This window comes from Panthera uncia, assembly GCF_023721935.1.
Source record: "Panthera uncia isolate 11264 chromosome C1 unlocalized genomic scaffold, Puncia_PCG_1.0 HiC_scaffold_3, whole genome shotgun sequence".
Classification (NCBI taxonomy): Eukaryota; Metazoa; Chordata; class Mammalia; order Carnivora; family Felidae; genus Panthera; species Panthera uncia.
The window spans coordinates 50,725,595-50,742,429 of NW_026057584.1; the positions used below are offsets into that span (position 1 = coordinate 50,725,595).

A 16,835-nucleotide genomic window follows, 5' to 3' on the forward strand; every position below is an offset into this window, starting at 1 on the left:
GTCTAACTATTGGGTAGAATTTACTCCTCTTTCTCTTAAGATGTTCAACTAGATCTCTTACTGGGTGGGTGCTTTCCTCTGTGTTCAGAGACTATTGCATTCTCAGAGATAAGACCTCTGGGTTACCTAGATTGTTAATGCTTTTAGTTCTTCCCTGGGTGGATCAGCAGGTATAGGCACATTGTCCAGAGATGGAGAACAGTGTGTATGAAAGGTGTGTGTGCCTTGACAAATGTATCAATTGCCCTCTTTACCTTCTCTGACTCATTTTCTGATTCCCTCATTCTCTTTCTCAATGGGTCAGGCGTAAAATCTCTGCTGCCCTGGCAAGGGGCATACTTTATCAAAAACACCTCCACTGGGCTGTGATTATTGGATTCACTTGGCTTGGCCTATTCTATTTTTGCCTGTATTTTGTACACAAAAGACTAGCTGACTTTTGTCAGCATAATCATCGTTTTACTTAGGCCCTACTTATAACAAAAACCAAAATTGAAATAATATAAAACTATAATGCCTCTCAATTTTGATTCATTGAACCTGATAATGGGAAGATACTGATCAGCCCTCAGGTGTAAAGAAAGGCATCCTATATACAGACATCGCCCACTATTCAAATCTCATTATCCATTTACTCTATATTCTTGCAAAAATTTTACCCATACTTCATTCTTTGAACTGAAAACCTGCTATAATGAATATGTTTGTGTATCAACAAAATCATTTTAATTGGGCAGGACTCAGGGCTAGAAGATGTAAAGCATGCCACATCTTAGCTGTTCTCCCAACAGAATTACAGCATGTGTATTTGTGTTGTTCAATATGTTTGCACTATTGCTCTCAGTTTTATTAGTTTTTCCCTGAGAGTTCAGTCTTTATGTTTTCCAGTGGTTGCCTCTGCAAAGTGCCTGTAAGTACTACCAATCTGGGGTCTAAATTAGATACCAAGTGTTAATTTTATTTGAAGTCAAAGGCATGGTTAGTTAGCATTTGAAATACTCTAATCAGGCACACACTCAAGCAGTTAGTTAGCATTTGAAAGAATCCAATCAGGAGAACATTCTCCGGAGGCACCTGCTACCAGGACTCTCACTATCTAGATCTTGATCAGTACTAGTAGGTGTCCTTATTATAACATATGGAATGTTGAAATGAGTTCTCACTGGTGAAATGAGAATGTTCAAGATACATGGGTTGGTTAGAAACATTGCATAAAAAGAAACAGAGTATCCAGTGAACCAAGCAGCCTAGACCAGGGGTTCTCCATTAGGGAGTGACTTTGCAATTTGACAATGTCAACATTTATGATTTTTCAACTGGGAAAGGGGTTGCTACTGATATCTAGTGGGTAGATGCTAGGGATGTTGCTGAAAACACTACAATGTGCAGAAGTCTCCCACCCCTTAGCCCTGTCCCCCTCCCCAACAAAGAATTATTGGCCCAAAATATTGGTAATGTCAATGTTAGAAACTGTAGCCCACACTCTTCAGAGTGGTGCCCTAGGTCTAGGATTCTATTTATTTCTATGTGTAGCCATTAACTGAGGAGTCTGTCTTCTGCTTCTAACTAGAAATTTAGTTGACATCTGCTACTAAAATATTGCTGCAATTCCTTCCAGTAAACCTTTCATGGGAGGTGCTAGTTGGAGTTCCTATGAGGTCAGAGAACTAGAACTTAACTATTTTTGTGCCTACTTGCTAATGTATGTTTGGATGTGTTGCAGAATTCAGTCTGAGACTTACTCTCGCTGTAATAAAACACTTGATGGATTGAGAGATCTTCAGAGCAAAGACCTATATAGTTTTTACCTACTATTTATATTGATGAAAATAGCCTAATTGTTGTGCATAACTAATTTTACTTAGATTAGTTCCCAAAGGGCAAGGGATAGCTTCAATCTTCTGTGGCACTGGCTACTACAGGATCTTGTGATGCTTTTTACATGCTTAAATATTTGTGCATACATTCAGTACGTTACACTGAGCATCTTATATGCACCAGTTATTGTTATAGTTCCTAGAGACACAATGGTAAACAAAACAGACATAGTGCTTGCTTTCCTGAGGATTATATTAGAAGTATGTCTGAGTTCCTGTTGTGAACATGGATGAGTTCTTTCGCTAGTAGGCAAGTCATTTCCAAAACAAATTGGTGGATGCAAATATATGTGAGAATGTGGGGCGGGAGGGGGGGGGAGCGAACACATACTATTGTCAATTTTTCAAACATAAATTTTACCCCCAGAACAAAGATTTCCCTAAATTTTAGTGAAAATCTTTGCCTATGAAATATCTGGGCTAATTACTCATAAGTCAGAGAATTTACAAGTATAAGATCTGCAATTCATTGGTACATGAGATAGAAAATGTAACAGAATATTTGATACAGTCTCTTGGGTCTCCACCTGTTTCAATTTCACCTCTACAAACCACCATTGTAGTGTTTTCATACCACATCACATTTATGCGCATTTCTGTCTCTCCTGCTAGGTTGTGAACTATTTCAAAGTGGGAATGGCACATTCCCAGGACTTACCAAAGAACCTAGCACAAAAAGGTAGCTATGTTTAAAGGATGGATGAAACTGATGAACGGATAAAGAAATTGTGGTTTATATATATGATGGAATACTACTTGGCAATAAGAAAGAATGAAATATGGACTTTTGTAGCAACATGGATGGAACTAAAGAGTGTTATGCTAAGTGAAATAAGTCATACAGAGAAAGACAGATGCCATATATTTTCACTCTGATGTGGATCCTGAGAAACTTAACAGAAGAACATGCGGGAGGGGAAGGAAAAAAAAAAGAGAGGGAGGGAGCCAAACCATAGGAGATCTTGGAAACTGAGAATAAATTGAGGGTTGATAGGGGGTGGGAGGGAGGGGAAAGTGGGTGATGGGCATTGAGGAGGGTACCTGTTGGGAGGAGCACTGGGTGTTGTATGGAAACCAATTTGACAACAAATTTCATATAAAAAATAAAGGATGAATGAATACATTGATACTTATATACACTTATTTCTACATTCAGAAAGAACACATATTATTTGTATTTATGGTTTGAACAGATGATTTAATATTCAGAAGAAATGGGTGAGTGTTTAGTTGTAGAAATTTCAAATGGAGAGAGCAAATAGCTAATATAATAGTCAAAGTGTCCACTTAAGAAAGACAGGCTGATAATTGGCCAAGGGGACTCACAGATGGCATTTACTATCTTGATAAGTATGTAATCCTAAATCTTGAATAGTTAACTCTGACAGTGGATGTGCTAACCACTGATGTGATGAATTGCCATTAAATGGATTCATGAGGTTGATATATAGCATATAATTATTAATGCAACAATATTCAGAAGTATTGGCATGATCAGAGTATTGACCTATAGGCACATTCATCTGGAAACAGAATCAGAGCAGTGAGATTTAGATACAAATTTCTTTAGTCTGATATATCCATCTCCCTTAAAGGGAGAGCATTTTTCATGGGATTGAAGTACTCTAAGTGTAATTGGTTAGGATGTTTCCTTCCTTGGATGAAGCTTGGTGGGGCACCCCCAGTTTTTGCTATTTCAATTTTCATTTTTAAGACTTTCATTACAGAACACTTCTGATTTTCCATAACCTCCACTAATTCATGATGGAAACTTGCTTTCTTTAAGGATATTATTATATTCACTCAGATTAAATTTTGTCTTTTTGGCCAGTAATCTCCGCATTCATGCATTATTCACTGACTCTAAATCTCAGTGGAGACTGTCACACTGTAGCACCTATGAATTACGACATAAACTGTATTACTCCCCCTTTTCTCTCCCTTCTTCATGTCCCCCTCCTTCCTTCTCTTCCTCCCTCCCTTCCATTCTTCCTTCTTTTTTTCTTCTCTCTCTCACTCTTATATCCTTTCTTCTTCATTTTTCTCTTTTTAAAAATCAGATCTAATGTTGCTAAATTAAAGAAATGATAACAATCTAATTGTGGCAAAAGATAATTTAACTTTACAATTTTAAACTTTAACTTAACTTTTCTTGAATACCATTGAAAATTTAAATAATTAGGAACAGAGAATTAAGTTCCAATCTTCCCCTCGTAGGTTTTACAATCTTAACTGGACATTTAGATATATCCACATACAAAGGATGAGCTCCTTTCTAAACCTAGATGGCAGATAATATGCTGATTTTAAGGGCCCTGCTGTGAAATTTAAGTTTAATTTTTAAAAGAAAACTTAGAAAGAAGTAGGAGTTTTAGGGAAGGTCAGGTTTCCAGCACTTGAAGGCTTTGTAAACATTTAGAATTAAAAATGCAAGAGAAAGAATTTATGGGAAATTAAAACTTCAGGAACTTCTTAACCTGTGAGAGAAAAATCAATCGACAAGAATTGCTTTGAAGTGTGTGCTAAGGTTCAAAGGTAGAGGTCACTCACCCACTTTTCTAGATGTAAAGATGGCTCCTTACAGAACTGGAGGGAAAGCTCATTCTTGTTGTATTTTCCCCAGAGCTTTCTTTCCTCTGTTTCATGCTGTAGTGAACAGATGAGGAGGAGGAAATGAATTCAAACGTATTTACTTGCTAACAGACATATTCTACAAAGCTTTGCTTTGAGTAAGAATACTAAACAGCAAAGCAACCCTACCATTTTTTGTCCTTCAAACTCCAAATTGATTCTATCAAAAACACATTCTGTTAAAATACAGTAACTGCTTGGTTAAAAAAGAAATTCTCCCAATATGTTGAGCATTCATTTGACTTTCTTGTATGTGACTCAGATATTACTCAAAGTCACATCAAGTTGTTTTCTCATGCTAAATGTCTTCTTTAGTTCTGTGGTATATTGAACAAACATCACCTGCCTATTTAATGTTTTAAAGTTATTATTTTAAAAAATGTTTATTTTCTTATTTTGAGAGAGGGAGAGAGCATGCACCGGCAGGGGAGGAGCAGAGAGAGAGAGGAAGAGAGAATCCCAATCAGGCCCCGTGCTCTCAGTGTAGAGCCCAATGTGGAGCTCGGTCCCATGAACCATGAGATCATGATCTGAGCTGCAGCCAAGAGTCAGATCCTCAACCAAATAAGCCACCCAAGTGCCCCTAATGTTTTTATTAATGTTTTATTTTTTAAATGTCTATTTATTTTTGAGAGAGATAGAGAGGGAGAACAGGGAAGGGGCAGAGAGAGAGGGAGACACAGAATCTGAAACAAGTGCCAGGCTCTGAGCTGTCAGCACAGAGCCTGACATGGGTGTGGCTTGAACCCTGACTGAAGAGATCATGACCTGAGCCAGTCGAACGCTTAACTGACTGAGCCACCCAGGAGCTCCATGATGCCCCTAATGTTTTTAATTCACACAAAGAACCAAATCTATTGCTTATGTAATATATATATTAGACACTTTATTTTAAAGTGTCTAATTCTAGAGAAATCTAATAAGATGTAACACCTCCAGGCTTGGAGAAGGGGAAGTCAGCAGGCTTTGTCCAAACTTGACATGCCATTGATTTGCTTTTTTCTTAGTTTTGTATGTAAATGGCAAGCTAACTATGCACTTTTGTTATCTTCTTAAAGAACTTTTCCTTTTTTTGAGCTCTAGTTTAATTAGTACACAGAAAACTTCATACTTTGGTAACAACCACATGGAATATTTTTAGAATTTAGAGTTATTTGTGTAATAGTGATAAATTTAGGATAGCTTCAGTTTTAATTACAGAGATAATTTTACATTTTTAAATGATAGACTAGGAAGGAAGATTGATGTTTTGTGTTCTGTTGCTGTTAAAAGAGTAGAGAATTTGGGGATGTTTTGGGCTGGCATACAGGTACTCAAGACTGACTTACACTGGAAGGACATTTATCTGAAGTTACGAAAGTTAGCCAACCAGAGTGACTGTCATGAAAAGCAAGATCACAGCTCACTACTATCATTACAAAAAGGTCAAAACTCCTTAATATGAAACATATCACCTCATGTGACTTGGTCCTTGCTTACAGTTCTTAGTGCCTCAGTAATGTTGATCTGCTTTCTCACCTACAGGCTTTCACTCAGTTGTTCTCTTTGTCTGGAACACTCTGTCCTTTTTAAATTTTTCACTGAACTAATTCCCACTCATCTTTTTGGTGTCAGGTTAAGTGTCTCCTCCTCTGTGAAAAGCTGGACTCCCTCCCCCCTCCCATACTTGGTTAGAAGTACTTACCTTATAAGTACCTTTTCATTCTGCTACAGTAGTACTTTGTTCTTACCTCTGTGATAATATTTTATATATTAAGTTGTAATTGACAATTTCCTTGTTCACACTTATAACTAGACTTCAGGATAGGAATGGCAAACACTACATCTTTCTTATCGTTGTAGTCCAGTACTTGGCACAAAGCATGCATCTGAATAGACATTTATTTGAAGGGATCAATGCATAAATTAACAAATGTCATTGTAAACCAGTGTTTTTCAAATGTGGGTGATTGATTGACCTTGCCTACCAGTGAATATTTGGTAATGTCTAGACACATTTTGATTAACAAGATTTGGGAGAGGTAGTGCTATGGCATCTAGTGGGTAGAGGCCAGAGATGCTGCTAAAAATCGTACAGTGCACAGGTTCAGTGCCCCATAGCGAAGTGTTATGTGGTCCAATGTGTAAATAGTGTCAAGACTGAGGAACTCTGCTATAAATAACACTGTGCTTATTATAACACAAGTGTCCTCAGGGGAAAGTAGTAGAAAAAAATGGGTAGCAAATGTAAACAACTGGGATGTTTGGAAGCAGTTCAAAGTGTGGTACAATTGGTTCACAATCAAGGTCAATGAGAGTAATGGGAGTCAATCTTCCTGTGTTAATGGTGCTTCCTGTGGTGCCTGAATAGAGGAGTTTAAAAGGTTCAAGCTTAGATGTGCTGTTCAATATATTTACTATGATGATGATGATGATGATGATGATGATGATAATGATAGAAAGAGAGCAGAGGAAGGGCAGAGAGAGAAAGAGGGAGAGAAAGAATCCCAAGCAGGTTCCACTCGCTGTCATCACAGAGCCCAACGCAGGGCTCACCCTCATGAACCGATAGATTATGACCTGAGCTGAGATCAAGAGTTGGATACTTGACCTACTGAGCCACCCAGGAGCCCCTACTATTATCTTCTTATTCCTTCTAGTTACTGCTCTTTTGTGTTGCTTTAACTTTCTACTGTCCATAAAATATTTATCACTCAATTGTGAAGTTTTAAAAAATATATTTTCTTTGAACATTCTAGGTTATATGCTGAGGAGGAAAACTGGAAATAAATAGCCCATAATTTATAGGAGAAATGTGGTGGAGACAGAACCTGAAGCAATTCTAATACAGGGTTAGAGAAAACATTGTCTTTCTGACCTGTCTCCCTAAAACAAGGGATACATTATTTCATATGATCTGTATTACATCTTTCTTTGATCATATTGTATCTATTGCCAAGCATCTTAAGACCATTGTTTTTATATGTACATCTGAAATGAATCTAAATTTATATCAAACCAGCTTTTAAAATCATATATGGCATAAAAAATGGAACCAATTAGTAAATAAGAAAATGTTTGGAATATTAAATAAGGACAGATGATATTCAACTGGCTTCATAATTTATGGTCTATCATTCTGATTAATAATCAGATGTACTGTATCTATGGAAACGAAGAGGAAAATTATTTCTACTTCCAACAAATGTACAAAGATGAGAAATATTGTGTTACTCTGAATAATCGGCACAGATGTTGTCCTCCTTGTTAACCTTGTGTTATTATCTATTTAATCATGAGAAAAACAAAGTCATGTGGGTGGAAATCAAAAGTTGTAAGATAAAGAAAATGCATTGATGTTGCCTTAAAGAAAGTTGTATACTGTCAGTTAATTTGGAATTCTGAATTGCTTTTTGAATTAGGGCATAAAAAATGTTCAAACTTACATAGTTTCTAAGTTAATTCTGTGATTTGACTCATGAATATGCCCAAGTTTTAAAGGCAAATTTTAATGGAAAATCTCTAAGAATATGAACATTGAAGAATGAAAAGTAACCAAAGAGGGAAGAGACCCCTAAAATACATTTCATAAACATAACACATCATTAATTTTAAAATGGGATGTCCTATGGGCCATGTTGATGTGAATCTGGTTTTCATCAGGATATGCAGCTTGATAAGATTTCTTGGAAGATACCATTATTTTCAAGGTGATTTTCACCAGATATTAAGGACTAAATGGGATTTACATGAGAGTTAGGGCTGAAATACAATTCCTATCACCCCCATATCCACGTCTTATCCCTCTACTGAAGTTAAAAGGTTGTTGTGTTCCTCTCTTTAGGTTTAAAACAGGGAAGACCCTATGAAGACACTGGGAGAAGATGGCCATCTACAAGCCAAGGAGGAACCAACCAAACCTCAGAAGAAACCATCCCCATCAACACCTTGATCTCAGATTTCTTGTCCCCAGAACTGTGAGAAAATAAATTCTGCTGTTTAAGCCATCCAACCACTCTGTGATATTTTATCATGGCAGCCCTAGAAAACTAATATGGCTCTTGAGGCTAGAATTCAATAGCCTATGAATGACGGATCTTATTTTGACTTGGTAATAGGAAAGAGTTCATTAATATTTTTATGTCGTTTATAAAAAAAAGATTTATATCAAGTTTAAAATTAGAGTATCCTAAGCGTTTTAGATACACTGCAATTCACCACAGCTGGCCTGGTAAAGGATTACATCTGTAATGAAGGTGCAATATGTATCTGTTTCCTAGATTTGCTGTAACCAGTAACAAACTGGGGTGTTAAACACCAGAAGTTCATCATGCAACAGTTCTGGAGGCTGGAAGTCCAAAATTAAGGTATCAGCAGGGCCATTCTCCCTCTAAAGTCCTTTCCTGCCTCTTCCTAGCTTCTAGTGGTCAGCTGGGAATCTCTGGTGTTCCTTGGCTTGTGGCAGCTGTATAACTCCAGTCTTTGCCTCCGTCATCACATGGTGTTCTTCCTGTATCTGTGTCTCTGGTGTAAAGACACCAGACATATTGGATTAAGGGTTGATCATTCTCAAATATGACCTCATTTTAACTCAATCAATTACATGTGCTATGACTCTATTTCTAAATAAGGCCATATTTTGAGGTATTGGAGGTTAGGCTGTCAACATACCTTCTTGGGTCATACAATTCAACCCGTAAGGGATTCTTTGGAATATGGTGAATTGTCATGGAAGAGGTAAATTTAGGAATTTCAAATGGTTAATATGTTTATTTATTGTTAGCAATTAAGGGAGTAGTTACAGTTTGTTTTCCAAATGTCATTAGCCTAAGTGGATTACAAATAGGGTCTGGATATTTATCTGCATTTAATAAAATCGTAGTGCTTACGGTGAGCCATTAATGAAATAAAGTGCTGATGGCATCAGTAGGAATAAAAAGGTTTTTACCAGACAGACATTTTCTTACTACTTGATTTTCTCATGGAATGAATGCCCAAAGTCATCTTTTTAAAATTCAAATCATTCTAGTTTATATTGGTTTGCTATAAAAATTTATATGAAAGTAATTAAAAACTCCAACTTAAAACATTTTTATCTTAATTCCAGTAGAGTTAATATTACAGTGTTATATTGGTTTCAGGTATACGATATACTAATTCAACAATTCTATACATTACTCAGGGCTCATCCTGAGAAGTGTACTCTTAATCCTCTATCTTTTCCACTCACCCCCCAGTTACCAGCAGTTTGTTCTCTATAGTTGAGTCTGTTTTTTTGGTTTGACTCTTTCTTTCTTCATTTTTTTTAAAATTCCACATATGAGTGAAATCATATCATATTGTCTTTCTCTGACTGACATTTCACTTAGCTTTATACCCTCTAGATCCATTCATGTTGCTGCAAATGGCAAAATTTCATTGTTTTATAGCTGAGTAATATTCCTTTGAATATATACCACTTCTTTATCCATTCATCTATCAATGGACATTTGGATTGCTTCCATACTTGGTTACTGTAAATAATGCTGCTATAAACATATGGGTGCATATATCCTTTAAAATTAGTGTTTTCGGGGCGCCTGGGTGGCACAGTCGGTTAAGCGTCCGACTTCAGCCAGGTCACGATCTCGCGGTCCGTGAGTTCGAGCCCCGCGTCAGGCTCTGGGCTGATGGCTCGGAGCCTGGAGCCTGTTTCCGATTCTGTGTCTCCCTCTCTCTCTGCCCCTCCCATTCAGTAGGTTGTCTTTTAGTTTTTTGTTTCCTTTGCTGTGCAGAAGCTTTTTATTTTGATGTAGTCTCAATAGTTTAATTTTGCTTTTGTTTCCTTTGTCTTGGGAGGCATATCTAGAAAAATATTCCTATGGCTAATGTCACAGAAATTACTGCCTGTGCTCTCTTCTCAGATTGTTATGGTTTCAGGCCTTACATTTAGGTCCTTAATCCATTTTGAGTTTATTTTGTGTATGGTATAAGAAAGTGCTCCAGTTACATTGTTTTGTATGTAGCTGTCCAGTTTCCCCAACACCATTTGTTGAGGAGACTTTTTTTCTCATTGCATAGTCTTTCCTGCTATGTTGATGATTAATTGATCATATAATCATGGGTTTAATTTCTGGGCTCTCTATTCTCTTCTATTGATCTACATGTCTATTTTTGTGCTGGTATCATACCAGCTGATTATTTCAGCTTTGTAGTATGTCTTAAATTTTTAAAAAAATATTTATTTATGAGAGAGATTAAGACAAAGCATGAGCGGTGGGAAGGGCAGCAAGAGAGGGAGACACAGAATCTGAATCAGGCTCCAGGCTCTGAGGTGTCAGCACAGAGCCTATTGTGGGGCTTGAACCCGGTGAACTGTAAGATCATAACCTGAGCCAAAGTCAGACACTTAACCAACTAGCCACCCAGGTGCCCCTTTATAGTATATCTTGAAAGCCAGGATTGTGATACTTCCATTTTGTTCTTTTTCATGTTTGCTTTAGCTATTTAGCTTTTGTGGTTCCATACAAAATTTAGGATGATTTGTTCTAGTTCTGTGAAAAATGCTATTGGTATTTTGATAAAGATTGCATTAAATCTGTAGATTGCTTTGAGTAGTGTGGGCATTTCAACAATATTTGTTCTTCCAATCCATGAGCATGGTGTCTTTCCATTTGTTTGTATCATCTTCAATTTCTTTCGTCGTACTTTCATAGTTTTCAGAGGATGGGTCTTTCACCTCCTCGGGTAAGTTTATTACTAGGTATTTTATTATTTTAAATTATCTATTTATTTTTAGTTTTTAATGTTTTAATTTAATTTTGAAAGAGAGAGAGAGATAGGGTGCAAGTGTGGGAGGGGCAGAGAGAGAGAGGGAGACATGGAATCTGAAGCAGGCTCCAAGCTGAGTGGTCAGCACAGAGCCTGACACGGGGCTCGAACTCACAAACTATGAGATCATGACCTGAGCCGAAGTTGGATGCTCAACTGGCTGAGCACCCAGGAGCCCCTAGGTATTTTATTATTTTTAATGCAATTATGGGTGGGATTGTTTTCTTAATTTCTCTTTCTACTACTTCATTATTAGTGCATAAAAATGCAACAGATTTCTGTATATTGATTTTGTATCCTGGGACCCTACGAATTCATTTATAAGTTCTAGTAGTTTTTGGTGGAGTCTTGAGGTTTTCTATATTTAATATCATGCCATCTGAAAATAGTGAAAATTTTACTTCTACCTTACCAATGTGGATGCTTATTAATTAATTAAATTTTCTTGTCTGATTGCTCTGGCTAGAACTTCCAGTACCATGTTGAATAAAAGTGGTGAGAGTGGACATCCTTGTCTTGTTCCTAACCTTAGGGGAAAAGCTCTCAGTTTTTCACCATTGAGTATGATGTGAGCTGTAGGTTTTCATATATGGCCTTTATTATGTTCAGGTATGTTCCCACTAAACCTATTTTATTGAGGGGTTTTTTTTTTTTAAATCATGAATGGATGTTGTACTTTGTCAAAAACTTTTTCTGCATCTATTGAAATGATCACATATTTTTAACCTTTCTCTTGTTGATGTGATGTATCATGTTGATTGATTTGCAGATGTGAACCACTCTTGCATCCAATTAATATCTTCCACTAGATTGTGGTGAATGATTTTTTTAAATGTATTGTTGGATTTGGTTTGCTAATATTTTGTTGAGGATTTTTTGCATCTATTTTCATCAGAGACATTGGCCTGTAGTTCTCTTTTTTTGAGGTGTCTTTATCTGGTTTTTGTATCAGGGTAATGCTGGTCTCAGAATGAATTTGGAAGTTTTTTTCCTCTTCTATCATTTGAGAAGAATAGGTATTAACTCTGTAAATGTTTGTTGAATGCCTGTGAAGCTGTCTGGTCCTGGACTTTTTCTTGTTGGGGGTTTTTGATTACTGATTCAATTTTATTGTTGGTAATTAATCTCCTCAAATTTTCTGTCTTCCTGATTCAATTTTGGGAGGTTATGTTTCTAGGAATTTATTCATTTCTTCTAGGTTGTCCAATTTGTTGGCATATAATTATTTATAATATTCTCTTATAATCCTTTGTATTTCTGTGTTGTTAGTTACTCTTTCTCCTCTTTCATTTCTGATTTTGAGTCCTCTCCCCTCGTGTGTGTGTGTGTGTGTGTGTGTGTGTGTGTGTTTTATGAGTCTGGCTAGAGGTTTATTAATGTTGTTGATCTTTTCAAATAATTAGCTTCTGGTTTCATTGATCTGTCCTGTGTTTTTTTTTAGTTTCTATTTCACTTGTTTCTGTTTAAAAAAGAGAGATGAGTCACGAGTCTTATAGGTCTCCCTTTAGATGTGAGGGCACGTTTATCCCTTGCTGCTTTCAGAATTTTCTCTTTATCCTTGTATTTTGCCAGTTTCACTATGATATGTCGTGCAGAAGATCGATTCAAGTTCTGTCTGAAGGGAGTTCTCTGTGCCTCTTGGATTTCAATGCCTTTTTCCTTCCCCAGTTCAGGGAAGTTCTCAGCTATTATTTCTTCAAGTACACCTTCACCACCTTTCCCTCTCTCTTCCTCCTCTGGGATACCAATTATGCGTATATTATTTCTTTTTAGTGTATCACTTAGTTCTCTAATTTTTCCCTCATATTCCTGGATTTTTTTATCTCTCTTTCTCTCAGCTTCCTCTTTTTCCATAACTTTATCTTCTAGTTCACCTATCCTCTCCTCTGCCTCTTCAATCCGAGCCGTCGTCGTTTCCATTTTGTTTTGCATTTTGTTTAAAGCGCTTTTCAGCTCCTCATGACTGTTCCTTAGTCCCTTGAATCTCTGTGGCAAGAGATTCTCTGCTGTCCTCTATACTGTTTTCAAGCCCAGCGATTAATTTTATGACTATTATTCTAAATTCACTTTCTGTTATATTATTTAAATCCTTTTTGATCAGTTCATTAGCTGTTGTTATTTCCTGGAGATGCTTCTGAGGGGAATTCTTCCGTTTGATCATTTTGGATAGTCCCTGGAGTGGTGAGGACCTGCAGGGCACTTCCCCTGTGCTGTGGTGTATAACTGGAGTTGGTGGGCGGGGCCGCAGTCCGACCTGATGTCTGCCCCCAGCCCACCGCTGGGGCCACAGTCAGACTGGTGTGTGCCTTCTCTTCCCCTCTCCTAGGGGCAGGATTCACTGTGGGGTGGCGTGGCCTGTCTGGGCTACTTGCACACTGCCAGGCTTGTGGTGCTGGGGATCTGGCGTATTAGCTGGGGTGGGTAGGCAAGGTGCACGGGGGCAGGAGGGGCAGGCTTAGCTCGCTTCTCCTTAGGTGATCCACTTCAGGAGGGGCCCTGTGGCAGCGGGAGGGAGTCAAATCTGCTGCCGGAGGTTTGGCTCCGCAGAAGCACAGAGTTGGGTGTTTTCGCGGAGCGAGCAAGTTCCCTGGCAGGAACTGGTTCTCTTTGGGATTTTGGCTGGGGTATGGGCGGGGGAGATGGCGCTGGCGAGCGCCTTTGTTCCCCACCAAACTGAGCTCTGTCTTCCGGGGGCTCAGCAGCTCTCCCTCCTTTTGTCCTCCAGCCTTCCCGCTTTCTGAGCAGAGCTGTTAACTTATGACCTCCCAGACGCTAAGTCACGCTTGCTGTCGGAACACAGTCCGTCAGGCCCCTCCGCTTTTGCCAGCCAGACTCGGGGACTCTGCTTGGCCGGCGGGCCGCCCCTCCACCCCGGCTCCCTCCCGCCAGTCCGTGGAGCGCACACCGCCTCGCCGCCCTTCCTACCCTCTTCCGTGGGCCTCTCATCTGCGCTTGGCTCCGGAGACTCCATTCTGCTAATCCTCTGGTGGTTTTCTGGGTTATTTAGGCAGGTGTAGGTGGAATCTAAGTGATCGGCAGGATGCGCGGTGAGCCCAGCGTCCTCCTACGCCGCCATCTTCCCTCCCTCTCTCACTTGTTTCTGTTCTAGTCATTCTTATTTCCTTCCTTCTACTGGTTTTGGGTTTTATTTTTTCCTCTCTAGCTCCTTTATGTATAAGGTTAGGTTGTTTATTTGACATTTTTTTCTTGGTTCTTGAAATAGACCTGTATTGCTATAAGCTTCCCTCTTAGAACAAGATCCCAAAGATTTTGGACTATTATGTTTTCATTTTCATTTGTCTCCATGTATTTTTTATTTCCTCTTTGATTTCTTGGCTGACCTATTCACTGCTTAGTAGCATGTTATTTAACCTCCAAAGTATTTATGCTCTTTCCATATTTTTTCTTGTGTTTGATTTCTAGTTTCATAACATTGTGGTCAGAAAAGATGTATGGTATGAGTTCAATCTTTTTTGATTTGTTTAAACTTGTTTTGTGGCTAACATACAATCTATTCTGGAGAATGTTCCATATGCCCTGGGAAAGAATGTGTATTCTGCTGTTTTAAGATGGAATGTTCTGAGTATATGTGTTACATACGTGTGACCCAGTGTGTCATTCTTTTTGGATGATCTGTCCATTCTTTTTGGATGATGTTTCCATTGATGTAAACAAAGTGTTCAAGTCTCCTACTATTATTGTATTACTATTGATTACTTCTGTTATGTCTTCATACATGCTTTATGTATTTGGGTGTTTCCGGGTTAAGTGCATAAATATTTACAGTTGCTATATCTTCTTGTTGGATTGTTCCCTTTATGATTATATAGTGTCATCCTTTGTCTCTTGTTTTAAAGTCTATTTTATCCAATATAAGTATTGATTTATCCCGGCTTTCTTTCACTTCTATTTGCATGATACATGTTTTTCCATCCCTTCACTTTGAATCTGCGTGTGTCTTTAGGTCTGAAATGAATCTTTTGTAGGCAGTATATAAATGCATCTTGCTTTTTAATCCATTCTGTCATCCTATGTTTTTTATTGAAGCATTTAGTCCATTTACATTCAAAGTAATTATTGATAGGCACATACTTATTGCCATTTTGTTACTTGTCTTGTTGAATTTGAGTTCTTCTCTGTTTCTTGCTTCTCTTGCTCTCTTGCAGTTTGCTGGCTTTCATTAACAATATACTTGGATTCCTTTTGTTTATTTTTTGCATCTCTACTACTGGTTTTTTGATTTGTGGTCATCATTGGTTTATATATAACATCTTGTGCATGTAACAGTCTATATTAAGTTTGTGACAGCTAAAGTTTGTATCCATTCTTTACTCCTCTCTTCCCAATACTTTACATCTTTTTATTTTGTGAATCCCTTGACTGATTTTTTATAGATATACTTAATTTTACTGCTTTTGTGCTTCTTACTTTTCTTACTCCCACTTATGGTCTGTCCTTTCCATTCAGAGTCCCCGCCCCACTCCCACCCACCCCCCTTTTTTTTTTGCTACTTGTCTTATATTTATTTTTTAAAAACTTTATTTAAATCCAAGTTAGTTAGCATATAGTGTGATAATGATTTCAGAAAAAGGATTTAGTGATTCATCACTTACATATAATGCCCAGTGCTCATCCCAAGTGTCCTCCTAATGCCATCATCCATTTAGTCTATCTCCCTACCTAATATCCCTCCAACAACTCTCAGTTTGTTCTCTGTATTTAAGATTCTCTTAGGGTTTGCTTCCCTCTCTCTTTTTACCTTCTTTTTCCTTCTCTTCCCCTATGTTCATGTGTTTTGTTTCTTAAATTCCACATTTAAGTGAAATCATATATTTGTCTTTCTCTGACTGACTTATTTTGCTTAGCAGAATACACTCTAGTTCCATCCATGTTTTTGCAAATGGCAAGCTTTCATTCTTTTTGATTGCCAAGTAATATTCCATTATATATATATATATATATATATATATATATATATATATACACACACACAATGGATAAAGAAGATGTGGTCCATTCATCAGTTGATGGACATTTATGCACTTTCCATAATTTGGCTATTGTTGATAGTTCAAAGAGTCCCTTTTAACATTTCTTGTAGGGCTGGTTTAATGGTCATGAATTTTGGTAACTTTTGTTTGTCTGGGAAACTTTTTATCTCCCCATTTACTCTGAATGATAGCATTGCTGGAAAGAAGATTCTTCGTTGCAGATTTTTTTTTCTTTCAGCACTTTGAATATATCATACCAGTCCCTTCTGGTTTCTGCTAAAATAATCATCTAATAGCTTTACTGGGTTTCTCTTGTATGGTGCTATTTTCTCTTGCTGCTTTCTAAGTTCTATCTTTATCATTACTTTTTGCCATTTTAATTCTATGAGTCTTGGTGTGGACCTCCTTGGGTTGATTTTGTTGGGTGCTTTCTGTGCCTTCTGGGTCTGAATTTCTATTTCCTTCCCCAGATTCAGGAAATTTTCAGCTATTATTGAGTTCTTCATCTCTGTTTAATTTTTTTTTATGTTAATTCTTTGTTGAGGGT

At 37.6% G+C, this 16,835-nt stretch overlaps 1 pseudogene; it reads left to right on the forward strand.

Annotated features, from left to right (window-relative positions):
- Positions 1-16,835, forward strand: part of LOC125911391 (transforming acidic coiled-coil-containing protein 3-like) — a 143,855-nt pseudogene that overhangs the window by 78,271 nt on the left and 48,749 nt on the right.